Source organism: Prunus avium, chromosome 1, assembly GCF_965620075.1.
Source record: "Prunus avium chromosome 1, drPruAviu1.hap1.1, whole genome shotgun sequence".
Lineage (NCBI taxonomy): Eukaryota > Viridiplantae > Streptophyta > Magnoliopsida > Rosales > Rosaceae > Prunus > Prunus avium.
In genome coordinates this window covers 53,513,697-53,528,054 of record NC_142284.1, presented here as the reverse complement: position 1 = coordinate 53,528,054, position 14,358 = coordinate 53,513,697, and the positions used below count along the sequence as shown (strand labels likewise).

The 14,358-nt window shown below is 38.2% G+C and overlaps 1 non-coding gene across 1 annotated transcript; it reads right to left on the bottom strand.

Moving 5' to 3' along the window:
- Nucleotides 1-3,825: 3,825 nt before the first annotated feature.
- LOC148298022 (small nucleolar RNA R71) lies at nucleotides 3,826-3,932 on the bottom strand. Its single transcript, XR_015833319.1, has one exon. It is a non-coding gene; the product is annotated as a small nucleolar RNA R71 (small nucleolar RNA).
- Between the last annotated feature and the right edge of the window lie 10,426 nt (nucleotides 3,933-14,358).

Here is a 14,358-nt window from a genome sequence, read left to right as displayed (position 1 = left end):
GAACACATTTGATGAGATTGTGATAAATGTTTGCATGACTTAAATGAAAATTGAATTTTATTTATTATTTATTTTTTTTCCTTGTAAATTTTTATTGTAAAAAAATAATAGTTAATTAATTAATTAATTTGGCATCGTTCTAGCATGACATGTTCGAAACCTTCTTTGCACTTGCCATTTGTTTCATAATTTTCCAATTAAAGGATTTGCATGATCTAAAGAATTGTATGAATCACAAATTAGACTTATTTAACCAACTATATAAAGTGAGCTTTTGAGCCTTGTACTTCAATTCATGAGTGTTATTTACATACTTTTATTTTCTTGTCATCAAAGTTGTTGTTTGATCTCATTATTCATTGATTTGGTTGAACACTTAAAAGTCATTCATTCTTATGCAATTTGATTTCATAACATTTAAGAAGTGATATTAAGGCCCTCTTTGGATCGTTTGTGCCTTTCAAGCTAACCTTATGCATGCTTAAGCATGATTTTCCATTGTTTACCATTTTGAGCCTACATGTAAACCTTTTCTTTCATTTAACCAATTATATTTCCTCGCCTTAGCCTGAAAAACAAATATTTACCTTTCTAAGGAATTCATGAGCTCTAATTCGGATATGTTTTTCATACTAAGTTTGGGAATTGGTGTTACATTTTGAAGGAAAAAAAAAAAAAAATCACACAATTGGTGAAAGAAAAGAGAAAAGTTGTGATTAAGTGGTGGTTGAATGAAATTTCATTTTTGGGCCTTCAAAATAAATTGGTGGTTGTTCAGGAAAGGAGTGAATCAATGTAAATGAAGGGTATAAGGAGTTTTGATCAGGTAAAAGAAAAAAATCTAATCGTGATGATTCGAAGTCTTGTAAACAATTATTTTATGCTCTTGCATTGCGAGTTCCTTGGACTTTGTATTATCCATATCCTTCATTTCTTACTCACCTTACACCCTTGGCCCCATTACAACCTATGTTAAAGACCTAAATTGATCTTAAATGTCATGTGGTTGAATTGCATTCATTTTTCTACTTTTAAGTGTTTGGCATCCTTCTTGAGATCATATTAATGCAAGTTCTTCATCTTTCTATTTCGAGTTAAGTCTTTATGGTTTAACTCTAATCTCATGTTTATAACTGAGTGTTGCATTATAGCCCTCTTCCGAGTGATTCCTTTGTGAGAGGACAACTTTGGTGAGATTTGAAGTTGAACTTGTGCTTTGTATGATTTTTGAAATTGTGTGAAAACTAAGATTGGGGAATTTGTTGCATTTGGCTATCACACTACCACACTTTGAGCATATTATGTTTTGAACTTTGCCGCTTTGTGAATAATGTTTAAAATTGAGCTTTTATTGTTAAAACTTTTGAGTCATGTGCATGAGTCATTTCTCTTCAGAAAATGTTCGGAAAGATTGTTTTGAGTTCTTTTTATTTTTGTAATTTTTTTTGTTTTGTTTTGTTTTGTTTTGTTTTTTTTGTTTTGTTTTTGTTAATGTAATTATTTTTTTTTGTTTTTGTTTTTTATTTTGCTTAAGGACTAACAATCTTTTAAGTTTTCTAATTACCTTGTTTTACAGAGTCAGTAAAACGTTTGTGGGTATCGTATCTGTTAAACCCTCAGGAGACACAACTCCTCCTACTAGGGATGCCTAGAGGTTTAAAGGCTTGTTGCATATGCTCAATGCAATCGAGTTACCTACGAAAGTGGTCTAGTTAACTTCTTGTTTGTTTTTATCTTTGTTTTCCTTTTGTTTTGCTCGAGGACTAGCAAAATCTAGGTTTGGGGGTATTTGATCGGTGCATATTTACATATCATTTTGTACCCTTCTAGCTTATGATTTGGTTATGTTTTTGAGTTAAACTTGTGCTTTTAATCCTTTTTGTGTTTATCTTTCAGTCCATTGAGCTTTAGGTAATAATGAGGGCTTTGGATAGTAAATGATGCAATCCATGCATGTTAGGGCCTAATTTGGATGAATGGATGAAGAGCTTAAAGACAAACTCAATTTTGGCTACAGTCCCCTGCCAGCCCAGTTTCGTAGGTCATATTGCAAGCTTTGTTTCAGCAACCTACATAGCTCGGATGAGGCCACATTCTTCATGAAAGTTGTTCCAATGGGTGTGTAATATAACATATCCAAAATTCAGCCCCATTGGATAAATATGGAGTCTGTTACCTAGCAAACACAGAGCCATGCTCAGGATGGATTTTATCAGCGCGCAAAATGAGTTAGCAATTTGTTTTGGCCTTAACTTCCTCCTCCGACCTTGGATTGGCCCAAATGATATATGGCTGGAAAGAAGACATTCTGAACTTCAAGTTTGAGTGCTTAAAGTCTTAATTTGCTTAAGGGAAGCCCAATTCGTAAGCCCTTGAAGTTGCTGGTCATGCTGACCTCAGGATGAGCTATTATTTCTGGTTGGAAGCTTGGTCATGGTGACATGAAGATGAGCTAGGGCTGCTGGTGGGATTTATTAGTGAAGTGCATCAACCATTTCAGATTTTATAATGGAAGTGTTGTATGCATTAGTGAAGTGCATCAACCATTTCAGATTTTATAAAACAAGTGTTGTATGCATTAGCCATACTTAATTCAGATTTTCAGCTTCCTTAGGCCTATATATAGTGAGGTTTCCCAAGCTTGTAAACACACCCCAAGGGGGGGAGCTCTCAAACACTTCTCTAGAGCTCCCTTCCCTTCTCTCCCTCAAATTCTCTTAGTTTCTCTTTCTAGTTTTCAATTGTTGTAATGAAATCTTTTGTGTTGAAATTTTCCTTAAGTTTTTCTTAGTTCCACTTTACTTTTCATTATGTAAATTCTTTTCTTTAGTCTCAAGTTTGATTAGTTTCCAAGTTTCAATTATGGTTCATGTTCTTATTCATTATGCTTATAAGTTAATATGCTAGTTTGAATGATTGATCACCATTAAGGCTTGCATGTTAGCTATCTTGGTTTGAATTAAGAGTATACACCATGCTTTAATTCGAATTGAACTATGAATAGGAAGAGTATGTATGGACATTCGACAACAGGGATTAGATACATGCTTGGTTGTTTAAATTGTTCTTCTATGCTTAATGGGTTCCTAATGCTTAATTTTAGGTTAGACAACAAATGATCAAATTAGGGAATTAGGAACACAAGGTTATGACCACACACCATGGCTTAATCATACATTAGCTAGAATCAATCCGTTAATCTAATTGAACTTGGGAACTTATCTGCTTGAGTTAGTTATTTTCTTTCTTCCTTGTTTTATTTATTTCCCTTCTTTTTCATTTCTGTTTTGTGTAGGGAAAATGAATTGAATCATTCAATCACCAATCCTCGTGGGATCGACCTCGCACTTACATACGCTATACTACCGAACGGCTCGTGCACTTGCGAGTATCACAAGTTGAGGATGCAGCTGAATCCATTTTGGTGCAGCTGTATCTACGCAACAGGCAGCAGCTGCAAATGTGGAACTTACTATGCAAGAATACTCTTCACCGCCAACAACTGGACAACCATCTTGCATAGTATATCCCGCAAGCACTTTGGAAAACTTTGAGTTGAGATCGGGCATGATACATATATTGCCTAAGTTCTTGGGAAATCCTGGAGAAAATCCTAATGCACATATCCTAGACTTCGAGGAAGTGTGTTCCACAATAAAGATCGAAGGCATGAGTAGTGATGAGATAAGAATGAGACTTTTCTCATTTAGTTTAAAGGATACAGCAAAGGAATGGCTTCACTATCTACCTCCAAATTCCATCACAACATGGACGGATCTTGCTTCAAAGTTCTTGCAACATTTTTTCCCAGCACAAAGGACAAATGAACTCCGAAGTCAGATTACAGGAATTCTGCAAAGGCCGGGAGAAAGCTTCCAGGATTATTGGGACCGTTTCAAGAAGCTTCTAATCACTTGTCCGCATCATAACATACAAGCTTGGCTTCTAATGCAACACTTCTATGAAGGACTTTTTGAAGCGGACCAAAATAATGTGAATGCAGCTGCAGGAGGAACTATAATGACCAAGACTCCAACAGAATTGCGAGCAATATTTGATCTTGTTGCTGCAAATGCTCGCCAATATAATTCAAGGCAAAGGCCAGTCAGAAAAGGGGAATCCTATGATGTAAGTACCCTTTCTAGTATGGAAGCTCAGATAAGTACCCTTTCTAGTATGGAAGCTCAGATTGCAAACCTAACCAACATGGTGAAGAAATTGGCACCGGGATCATCCAAGGTTTGTGCATTTTGCTCCACAATTGGTCATGACACTGAAGATTGTCCCTTGGCACATGAGGAAGCAAATGCAGTGGGCTCATTTCAGAGAAATCAGTGGCCTAAGAATGATCCTTTCTCACAAACATACAATCCGGGGTGGAGAAATCATCCAAATTTCAGGTGGAGTGACAATTCGAATGTTCAACAAGGGCCAACTCAACCATCTCAAGGGCCAACTCACCCACCTCAAGGTCAACAACATACTCGCCCACCTTATGGTCAAATGCACTACTACAATCCACCACAACCACCACCTCAACCACAATCTACAGGAAAATCTTTGGAAGAACTTGTTGCTTCCATGGCTAGAAACACAGATAGTTTCATCACTGAGACAAAAAGCTACATGCAGAGGAATGACACCCACATGCAGAAAACGGATAAGGCCATTGCCAATCTAGAAAATCAAGTGGGACAAATTGCTCAAGCTTTGAGTCAAAGGGAACCTGGTATGATGCCTAGCCAACCAGAGATTAATCCAACTGGGCGTGAGCATGTTCAAGCAGTTACCTTGAGAACTGGTAAGGTAATTGGTGAAATAAATGGTTCTAAAGATTTGATTCACAATGTTGATGACATGCAGGTTGAACAAGTGGCTGAGCCTAAAGAAAAGGATGAAAGCAACAAAGAGAGAGATAAGCAAGCAGCTTCTTCATCCGAGTGGATCCCAAAGCATGAACTTGCAAGAAGGGCAAGAAAGGAGAAGGTAAGTCGTGAACCTACTGACGAAGAAATCTTACGTGCTCCTTTTCCTCACAGGCTTATGAGTTCTAAAAAAATTCAACATACCAAGGACATATTGGAAACTTGTAGGAAAGTGCAAGTCAACATTCCTCTATTGGAGGATCTTTGTACCAACAAGAGGAACTTCAAAAATGATGAAACGGTTGCACTAACGGAAGAGGTTTCTGCTGTTTTACAAAGGAAGCTTCCTCCCAAGTTGGAAGATCCAGGAAGTTTCACAATTCCATGTGTAATTGATGATAAATTGTTTGAGAAATCTTTAATTGATTTAGGTGCTTCAATTAATCTAATGCCTTATTCTGTTTTTGAAGTACTAGAGGAAGACAAGTTGAACATCCATGTTCCAAGTACCAACCATATGTTCAATGTCATTCCTTCTACTCAAATGAGAAGGCCACCCAATCCTAAATATGTGCCTCATCCATCTAATCAACATATTGAAGAGCGCTTAAAATTGCTTTTGAAATCTACTCATGCGCATAAAAAGAAAAGAATACGAAATGGGTTGATTAGATGGCAAAGAGATTTGAAGAAACTTCATGTTCGGCACAAGGAGGCGATTGAGCCAAAACCCCCTAAGTGACCATGGTATGTTGGAAGTCCGGCAAAAGACTTTAAACTTAGCGCTTCTTGGGAGGCAACCCAAGGTGAATAGAAGAAGTTTGTTGTCGTCCTAATCGCTTCAAAGTGGAGTTTCTCTAGACTCAAACTTTCTTTTATTTTATTTTTATTTTATTTTATTTTATTTTATTTTTGAGTTAGGGTTACATTTTTCCAACCAAGGTAATTTCGAATTTCTTGTTGTTTCTCTTTGTTTTTCTTACTCTTTCTTTCTTTTATTTGTTTGTGTTTCTATTTTGTTAGTAAGTTTGGGAAGTAGATTGCTTCATGATTGCACACTCTGAACTTTGGCTCAAATGCTTATTCCATTTCATAACATGTGATTACATTTATAAACTTGAAAATGCATACATAAAATTCCTAATCACACGTTCATTGTTGCATTCTGCGCCACCTGAGGCTTCTGCTAATTGCCTCTATCTGTTCTTGCTTGTAGAATCTGCAGCAGCTCTACATGATCATCATTCCTTTTTTGCAGCATCTCTACATGCTGGTTGGCACTGTAGAGCCGCTTCTGGAGGTCCGCCACCAGAGCTTTCAGGGCCGCCACCTCCTCACTCAGTGCCCCGCACTCTCGTGTTCTCGCCAGTAGGCGCATGCCCAAATTTGTGGCCGAGACCGCGTTGAGCACGGTTAGATTGTGGGACTCGTCCACTGCCATCTGGTCAGACCTCTGCGCCACATGCAGATGATCTGCAACTGTAAGTCTGCTGACAGTCATGCCCTCCGGCATTACTGCCCTTCGCGGCACCACCTCAGAGAAGTTTGAGGCCGAGCCATGATGGTATGAGGAGTTTGGGAAGATAGGGTTTGGAGGAGCCCGTATCTGGGCATTTGGTGGTGCAAGCGACAACTCAAGGTTAAGGTCATCAACAAGCATATCTGGGGATGCCATTGATTTTTCTGTCTGGGCTTTTTGATGGTTTTTCTTGAGTTTGCAGGTGAAATGCAGGATGCTCCTTCTTTCAACCGAGAAGTGGTTTAAATAGCCATATGCTCATAAGGGAGCCGACACCACTTTGCAATTCCTGCGCAATTTGCGGTTGCGTCCGGTTTAAAGGGGAAGCATTTCTACTTTCACTTTGCTTTCTTTTCCTCCCTGTTTTCTGGTGCATTATGTTTTGATTTCTTTTCAGTTTGTCGTTTTTGTTTTATTTCAGTTGGGGAAGTGTGATTTGTGTCTTTTTCGTTTGTCGCATTCCTTTTATTCCGGTTTGGGGAAGTGCGTTTTGTTTTTCTTCTTTGTCTTTTGCAACTTTCTTTTCTTTTATTTCCGGAAACGAGAAATTTAAATTTAAAAAAAAAAAAAAAAAAAACAAATACACGGAAAGGGCAAAGACAACCAGGCACACCACTAATACATTAGAAATTATTCTTTCACAGTGCTCGGTGTCTCGACCATTGGACCTTTGAGTTTAGCCCTATGGCTATCCTCTTCCGGGGCTTCATGCACAGCCTCTTGGGGCTCATCACTCGAGCTCCCAAAGATCGCACTCTTAGCTTGAGCGTACCTACTCTCGCGGTCTGTTTTCTTGCGTTTTCCCGGTCGGTCTATGTCCTCCAGCTGCTTTCTCATGTCATGGGCGTAAACACTTACCATCTTTGAGAGATTTTTGTTCTCTTCCCGCAACGCCTCCAGCTGGTGTCGATTCACCTCTAGTATCCTTGCCCTTTCTGTTTTTAAACTTTTAATAATACTCTGGCACTCTTCAACCATACTTCGCTCTGCCGCCAACTGACCTCTTAGCACCTCCACCTCATGGGACTTCGCAAGTAGGCGATGACCCACACTTGCGACTGTTGCGGTGCTTTGCACGCTTAGTGCCAGAGCATCGCTCACGACCCGGTTGTCATCCCTTGATCCCAGCACCCGTATATCCTTGGGAGTCACTAGATTTCTAGCAACTCCAAGGGCAACATCGTTGTCCAGCAGTATCGAGTCATTCACTGTCACGTGCCCCCGTGCAGAGGCAAAGTAGGGCATCCACACTGGTGCCACTGCTTGGCCCCGAGTCTGAGTCGGTGGAGCTAGGTTGAGATCCAGCGAGAATGGGTAGGAAGAAGCCATTTGAACTTTCTTTTCTTTTGTTCTTTCTTTTCTCTGTTGTGTGTTTCTGCGTTTGTGTGTTTTTCCCCAACTCTTTCTCTTCTTCTTTTATAGAGTTAGTTTCTACGTAACCCTAGACACGGCGCTTCTGCGTTTTGCGCGGCCCTTACGGCCTATCCCCTTAGGTCACCTCACCTGGTCCCCAACCCCTTTAATTTCAGTTCTGCCTTTCAGCGCTTTTGAGAAACGAAAGTCGTCACGCCTTCCTATGAAGCCAATAATTCTGGCTTGGGACCGAGAGAGAGACCGCTGCTTGTCGACACGTCTCTCACTTTGTATCCCGTGACTCACAGGTGCCGAGACTTCAGGGCCCACTTTTTCTATTTTACTGAGTCCTCGCTCTTTGTGCTTCTGACTTGATTTCTTTGTTTTATTTACTTTCTTCGCTTTTGGGCTTTCGTCTGGGTTGGGCTTTCATTTGGTTTGTGCATTTCATTGGGTTGGATTTCTGCATGTGTAAGACTGTTGTTAGGGCTTACTGTTTTTTTTGTTTCTGTTTGGTTTCGTTTTTGTTTTTACAACCGTGTTGTAGTTGTTTTTCGTGTTTGTTCTTGTATTTACTTGCTTTATTCCCTTTAATTCTTGTTATAACGTTGTTGGTGCCTGAATTCTTTAACATTGAGGACAATGTTTGTTTCTAAGTTTGGGAAGGGATAGCAAGTCTTTTTCGTTTCACTTAAATTCTTACTTTCTTTTATTTTGTTTTCTTTTCTGTTTTGAGTCTTTTTTGTTCTTAAGTCACTTTCCGGACATATATGATGAGATTGTGATGAATGTTTAAATGACTTGATTGAAAATGCTTTAAAAAATAATAATAATTTGTTATTCACTAAATGGCATCGTTCTAGCATGATATGTTTGAAACCCTCTACACACTTGCCATTTGTTTCATAATTCTCTAGTTGAGGGACTTGCATGATCCAAAGAATTGTATCAAGCATGAATTAGACTTGTACAACCATATAATGTGAGCTTTGAGCCTTGTGCTTCAATTCATGAGTGTTATACACATATTCTTACTTTTCTTGTCATCTGAGTTGTTGTTTGATCTCATTATTCATTGATTGGGTTGAGCACTTAAAAGTCACTCATTCTTGTGCAATTTGATTACATGACATTTGAGAAATGATATTAAGGCCCTCTTTGGACCGTTTGTGCCTTTCAAGCTAACCCTATGCATGCTTAAGCATGATTTTCCATTGATAACCACCTTGAGCCTATATGTATGCCTTTTCTTTCAAGTAACCAATTATTACTTCTAACCTTAGCCTGAAAAACAAGAATTTACCTTTCTAAGGAACTCGTGAGCTTTAATTTAGATGTGTTTTTCATGCTAAGTTTGGGAAGTTTGTTATTACATTTCGAAAAAAAAAAAAAGAAAAAAAAAAAATGAGTACCTCACTCAAAGGGTGAAAGAAAAGAGAAAAGTCGTGGTTAAGTGGCAATGGTTTCAAATTCAATTCCATGTTTCTTGGTTGTTCAAATGGAAGGAAGGAGTGTGAATCATAATTAGTGGAGGTATAAGGCTTTGTGGTCTAATTGATCACATATAAAAAATAAAAAATAAAAAATAAATAAATGAGTGAAAATCTCATGCGTGATGTTTCAAAGTCTTTTAGTCAACGATTATATGCTCTTACATTGTGAGTTCCTTGGACTTTGTTGTATCCATATCCTTCATTTCTTACTCACCTTACACCCTTAGCCCCATTACAACCTATAATAAAGACCTAAATTGATCCTAAATGTCATGTGGTTGATTTGCACACATTTTTTAGCTTTTAAGTGTTTAGCATCCTTCTTGAGATCATATTCATGCATGTTTTTCATCTTGCTAATTTTGAGTTAAGTCCCGTATGGTTTAACTCTATTCTCATATTTATTATTGAGTGATGCATTGTAACCCTCTTCCGAGTGATTCATTTGTGAGAGGACAACTTTGGTGAGATTTGAAGTTACATTTGTGCTTGGTATGATTTTTGAAGTTGTGTGAAAACTGAAATTGGAGAATGAGTTCCATTTGGCCATCACACTACTACACTTGAGCATGTTGTGTTATGAATTTTGCCGCCTTGTGAATAATGTGTAAACTGAGTTTTTCTTGTGAAAACTTTTGAGTCGTTTGCATGAGTCGCTCTCTCCTTAGAAAGTGTTCGGAAAGATTTGTTTCGAGTCTTGTTTTAATTTCTGTTTTGCTCGAGGACTAGCAAAAGATAAGTTTGGGAAGTTTGTTCGGTTCATTTTTACACATGATTTTTCATGTTATTCACCCACTATTTTGAGTTAGTTCTTGACATTTTATAGCTTTTTACTTCTTTTTTGTGTTTTAATAGGTTTTACTTTGGTTTGTATGAAAATGAGCTAAAAGTGCATTATTTGATATAAATTCTGTTTTTGTTCATTTTCGTAGGTCAACTTCGTGGCCTTGGATCAGCATGTTCCGGTCCTTGGATGAGGTGATGATCTTCATAAGACTTGTTCCAATGGATGTTGACTACAACATATCCAAATTTGAGCTCCATTGGATAAGTATTTCCTATCCAACCAATCCAGCATGTTACCACAGCTCTGGAAATCCGAGTTGGCCAGTTTTCACCTCCACTTAGTGTGATCTTACTTCTACTTGTTACCATGCCTTTCGTAACAATATTTTACTTTAGTTAAGTGGAATTTTCTGAGAGTATATTTGTGAGGACAAAACTTCATCATGAGAGGAGACAAGAAAACAAAGGCAAAAGTGTGCCATGATGAAAAGGAGGAGAGAGAGGAGCATAGAGAGGAATCAATTGACTTTGGGGCAGCAGCTAGGCAACGGATCATTCATTCAGTTTTTATTACAATTTGCAGAGACTTTCTAAAAGCTGGGAGCTAGAGAGCTAGAGGAGGAAGACAAAGTCATCCAAGCAAGAAGTGGAAGAGATTTCCACCATTGAAGACCTTGAGCTTCCACCTTCACAAAAGCTGTAACTTCTTTCTAGTTTTATTTCGAATTTGTGTTTGAAATGATTATGAGGAACTAAACTCCATAGCTAGGGCTTAGGTTGAAGCCCTAAACATGATTACCTTATTGTTTTGATGCTTGAGTGTATGAATTTCTAGATATTGTTGATGAATTCCAATTCACCAAATTAATCTATCCTTGATGTGTGTTTTTCCTTGGTTGGCCATCTTTGAAAGCATGCTTCTTGAGATTGTTGGGATTATGTGTATCTTCATGTTCTCCTAAGCAATAAATGGATGAAGTAAGAATCATCCATGTGAATTGGTTTCTTGAATACCTAATGTAAACACCATGCTATTAGGATTCTTGTGATGTTCATATTCTCTTTGAACTTAATGGGTTCTCCTTGTAATTGAATCGAAGTACGAACCATACCTAGGTTCGTTTATGGGGAGGGTACAAGTATTGTAGCACGAACCATGCACTTTACGTATATTAGAGAGGATCAATGCGTCTTGAGCCACGACCCATGGTCTTGATTGCGAACATTTTCATCAACATGTTTAGAGTTCATCATTTGAGTATTCATGAACATGGGTAGAATTGTTTAGGGTGGATTCCGAAACCCTAGTGTTTGTTACATTTTGATTTCACATCTTGATAATTCATCTCTGCCATTCTCATTTAAATTCGAAGTCCATTTACTTACATGCAATAGAAATAGATCACTTGAACCAAATCAAACCCCCCCCCCCCCAATGTGTGTGTGAGTTGCGTGTTTGACACGTTACGTGTCTTTGTTACTGAATTTTATTTCTTTCTGTAATTGTTTTGGACTTTTGGTCCGCGTTGTGTTCTTCCATTTTCTGTGCTGAATCCAACCGTATAAAGAACGTGAATTTTGGACGTACGGTTGGAAAGTTATAGGCAAAACACTGGACAGAGGTCGAAACTGAAAAACAGAGAAAACGAATCTGCCCAAAAACGACCGGTCGCTTTTACCTGACGACCGGTCGCTTTTCAAGACAAATTTTGAGTTTCGAATCTGCCCAAAAACGACCGGTCGCTTTTACCTGACGACCGGTCGCTTTAGCACTGTTCATAGGTGATAAATGGGTGATAAAAGGGTGATAGAAAATGCTGTTTGTGTTTTTGTTTAGTTTTCTTGTGTTGTTTCATTTCTTTTACACTTCTTTACTCATTTTTAGTTTCCATTTTGCATTTGTGCATTTGTGGTGTGTCAATTAAGTGTTCTTTACGTACTCAAATTAGAACTTATAGGAAGCCGACAAGTTCTTCGTGGGATCGACCCCGTACTTACATAATCTATACTTCAATAGATTCGTGCACTTGCGGGTATTTTTAATTGGTTGTTTGCACATTAATTTGTGTCCTCTTAGGAATGCAACAGGTTTTTACCTTTAGCCTCTCAGATTCCCGCTACTTCCACCATGACCATCGGATCTCATCCTTGAACACCTTTTTACCTCGGATCGTTCAGAAATCCAGGTGTCCTCACACAGATGGCACCAATATGAGACCAATAAGTTAGATCTCTGAAATGCAAAACAAAACAAAAACAAAAACACAAACACATGTGGAGTAGTGAAATACCGTTCTCCATGCTCATTCCACCACAGCTGGCTCCTTATGGCTGTGTGTTTGTTCCTGGGAAGTGGTTTGCATAACGAATGCAGTGTTTAGAGACGCAGAAGGAGCTACAAAGAGATGGCAGGTTTGTCCTCTCAGAGGAAAAAATGCGTTTTGAGTGGAAGCGGATGTATGGTTTGGGTTTTGACAGAAAAAAAAAGAAAGATAAGTTGGCCCTGGGTTTTGAGGAAGATGAAAAGAGATTCGAGGAAGAGAAGGTGGTTTCAGTTTTGAGAGGAGAGAGGTTGGAGATGAATTCATGTGAAATGGCAAGCAGATATTTTCCACAGAAAGGCGTATGGGGTCTAAGCGACATGACTCATGCGTGGGAGAGAGTAAATGACTAATGCGCTGCAGGTTTATGCTTTTGACTGAGAAAAAAAAGCATGGCTTGACTGGACATATGCATGCCACCCATGTAGGTTCTGACAAACCAATAGACAAAGAGAGCCGTTGGCTCTAGGCTCTAGTCAATAGTCCATTTAATTGTTCTTTTCTTTTTTTTTCAAATGCCATGGACATGTACAAGTCATCCCCTAGCTGGCGTCCATTCCTGCTGAGGTTGGGAACCCAAAAGATAGCATCAATCTTGTCAATCCAGCAGATGGCGTCAATTCCTCCCAATGGGCTGCTGTGCCCATTTCACCCAATAGAGGTCTCGGCCCAGCGTAATGGCATCCAGGTTCTTTCTTTTCTTTATGCTAGTATTTTATTTCTCTGTTTTATTTTCGACTTTCTTATTTTTATTATTTTCTGTCTTTTCTTTTCCACACCTTGCGGACAATGTGTGATTTAAGTTTGGGGGTGGGAAAGTAAATTTTAGATTTTTAATTTTTTGAGTCTTGTTTACAATTTTCGTTTTTAAGTTAATATCCATAGATTATTTTAAACGTTAGAACAAACGGACATGGTGAAGATTAATCCCACATTAGAGTCTTTTCTATTTATTGTTGCTTAGACTCTAATTCATGAATTATACTTTGAAATTTGCACATCACACCAACATGGTTTGTGGGGAGTGAGATTGAAATACTTACTTTTCCTCTAAGTGTGTTTTAATTTTTGTTCAATAAATAAAGTTAGTATGTGTTATCAAGTAATAATTGTCTCACCCAAGGCTTTGCCTAGTGACCGGGCCAGTCCTGCCTAATTAGCAGTGATTCTCGTATCAAACGGTAGAGTTTTGGCATGGGGCAGGGTGGTTAGTTGGTTTCGTAGCCTTTTCAGCTTGAGTTAATAAGTCCTTAGGGGTGTTCTACACCTAATGCCCTAAAGCCCTAGTGGTTTGGGAAACATTGACCTAACGATCGCTACACGGGTTGGATCGAAAGCTTAAGGGAACCGACATTGCACGACCACTACTGTTACTGAAAAAAAAAGAAAAAAAAATAATGATTCTATAAGTATGTGAAGTATGAATAAAAGGGATGAGAGGTAAGGGTTTTAGTCGAGTCTCCTTAACCATGATGGTTCACTTTACACTGAAGGAAGTTTGTGGATTCTTTTCTAATTGATTCTAAATAGCTTAGACTCTGTGGTGGGATTAGTTGGATCTATTGAAAAGATGTTCTAGTTTTTAAAATTTGCCATGGATTGCAACTTGAAGGTGGAAGTTTTGACTTGCTGAAGTGTTAGTCAGGTGTCTAGTTTGTTAGTTTTTTTTATTTTTGTTTGAGTCTTGTTTTGGTTGAGGACAAGCAAAAAGCTAAGTTTGGGGGTATTTTGATGGGCATATTTTATATCATATATTTAATCCCATTCTTAGTATATTTTGGTTGATATTTTGGAAGAATTTTGATACTTTGAATTATATTTCCAATATAGGACTTTCGACTTCCTCGAGAGCAAAAGATTTTTAACATCCATGCAAATCAGGTTAAAATCACATAAAATACTTGCAAGAATACAAGGCTATTGTAGTATAGATGCTCATGCAAGGTCGTTTTTCTCAAGGACTATTTAGTAATTAATGTAAAAACAATCTCTAATTAACTACTTGAAATTAAGAGCTGAGA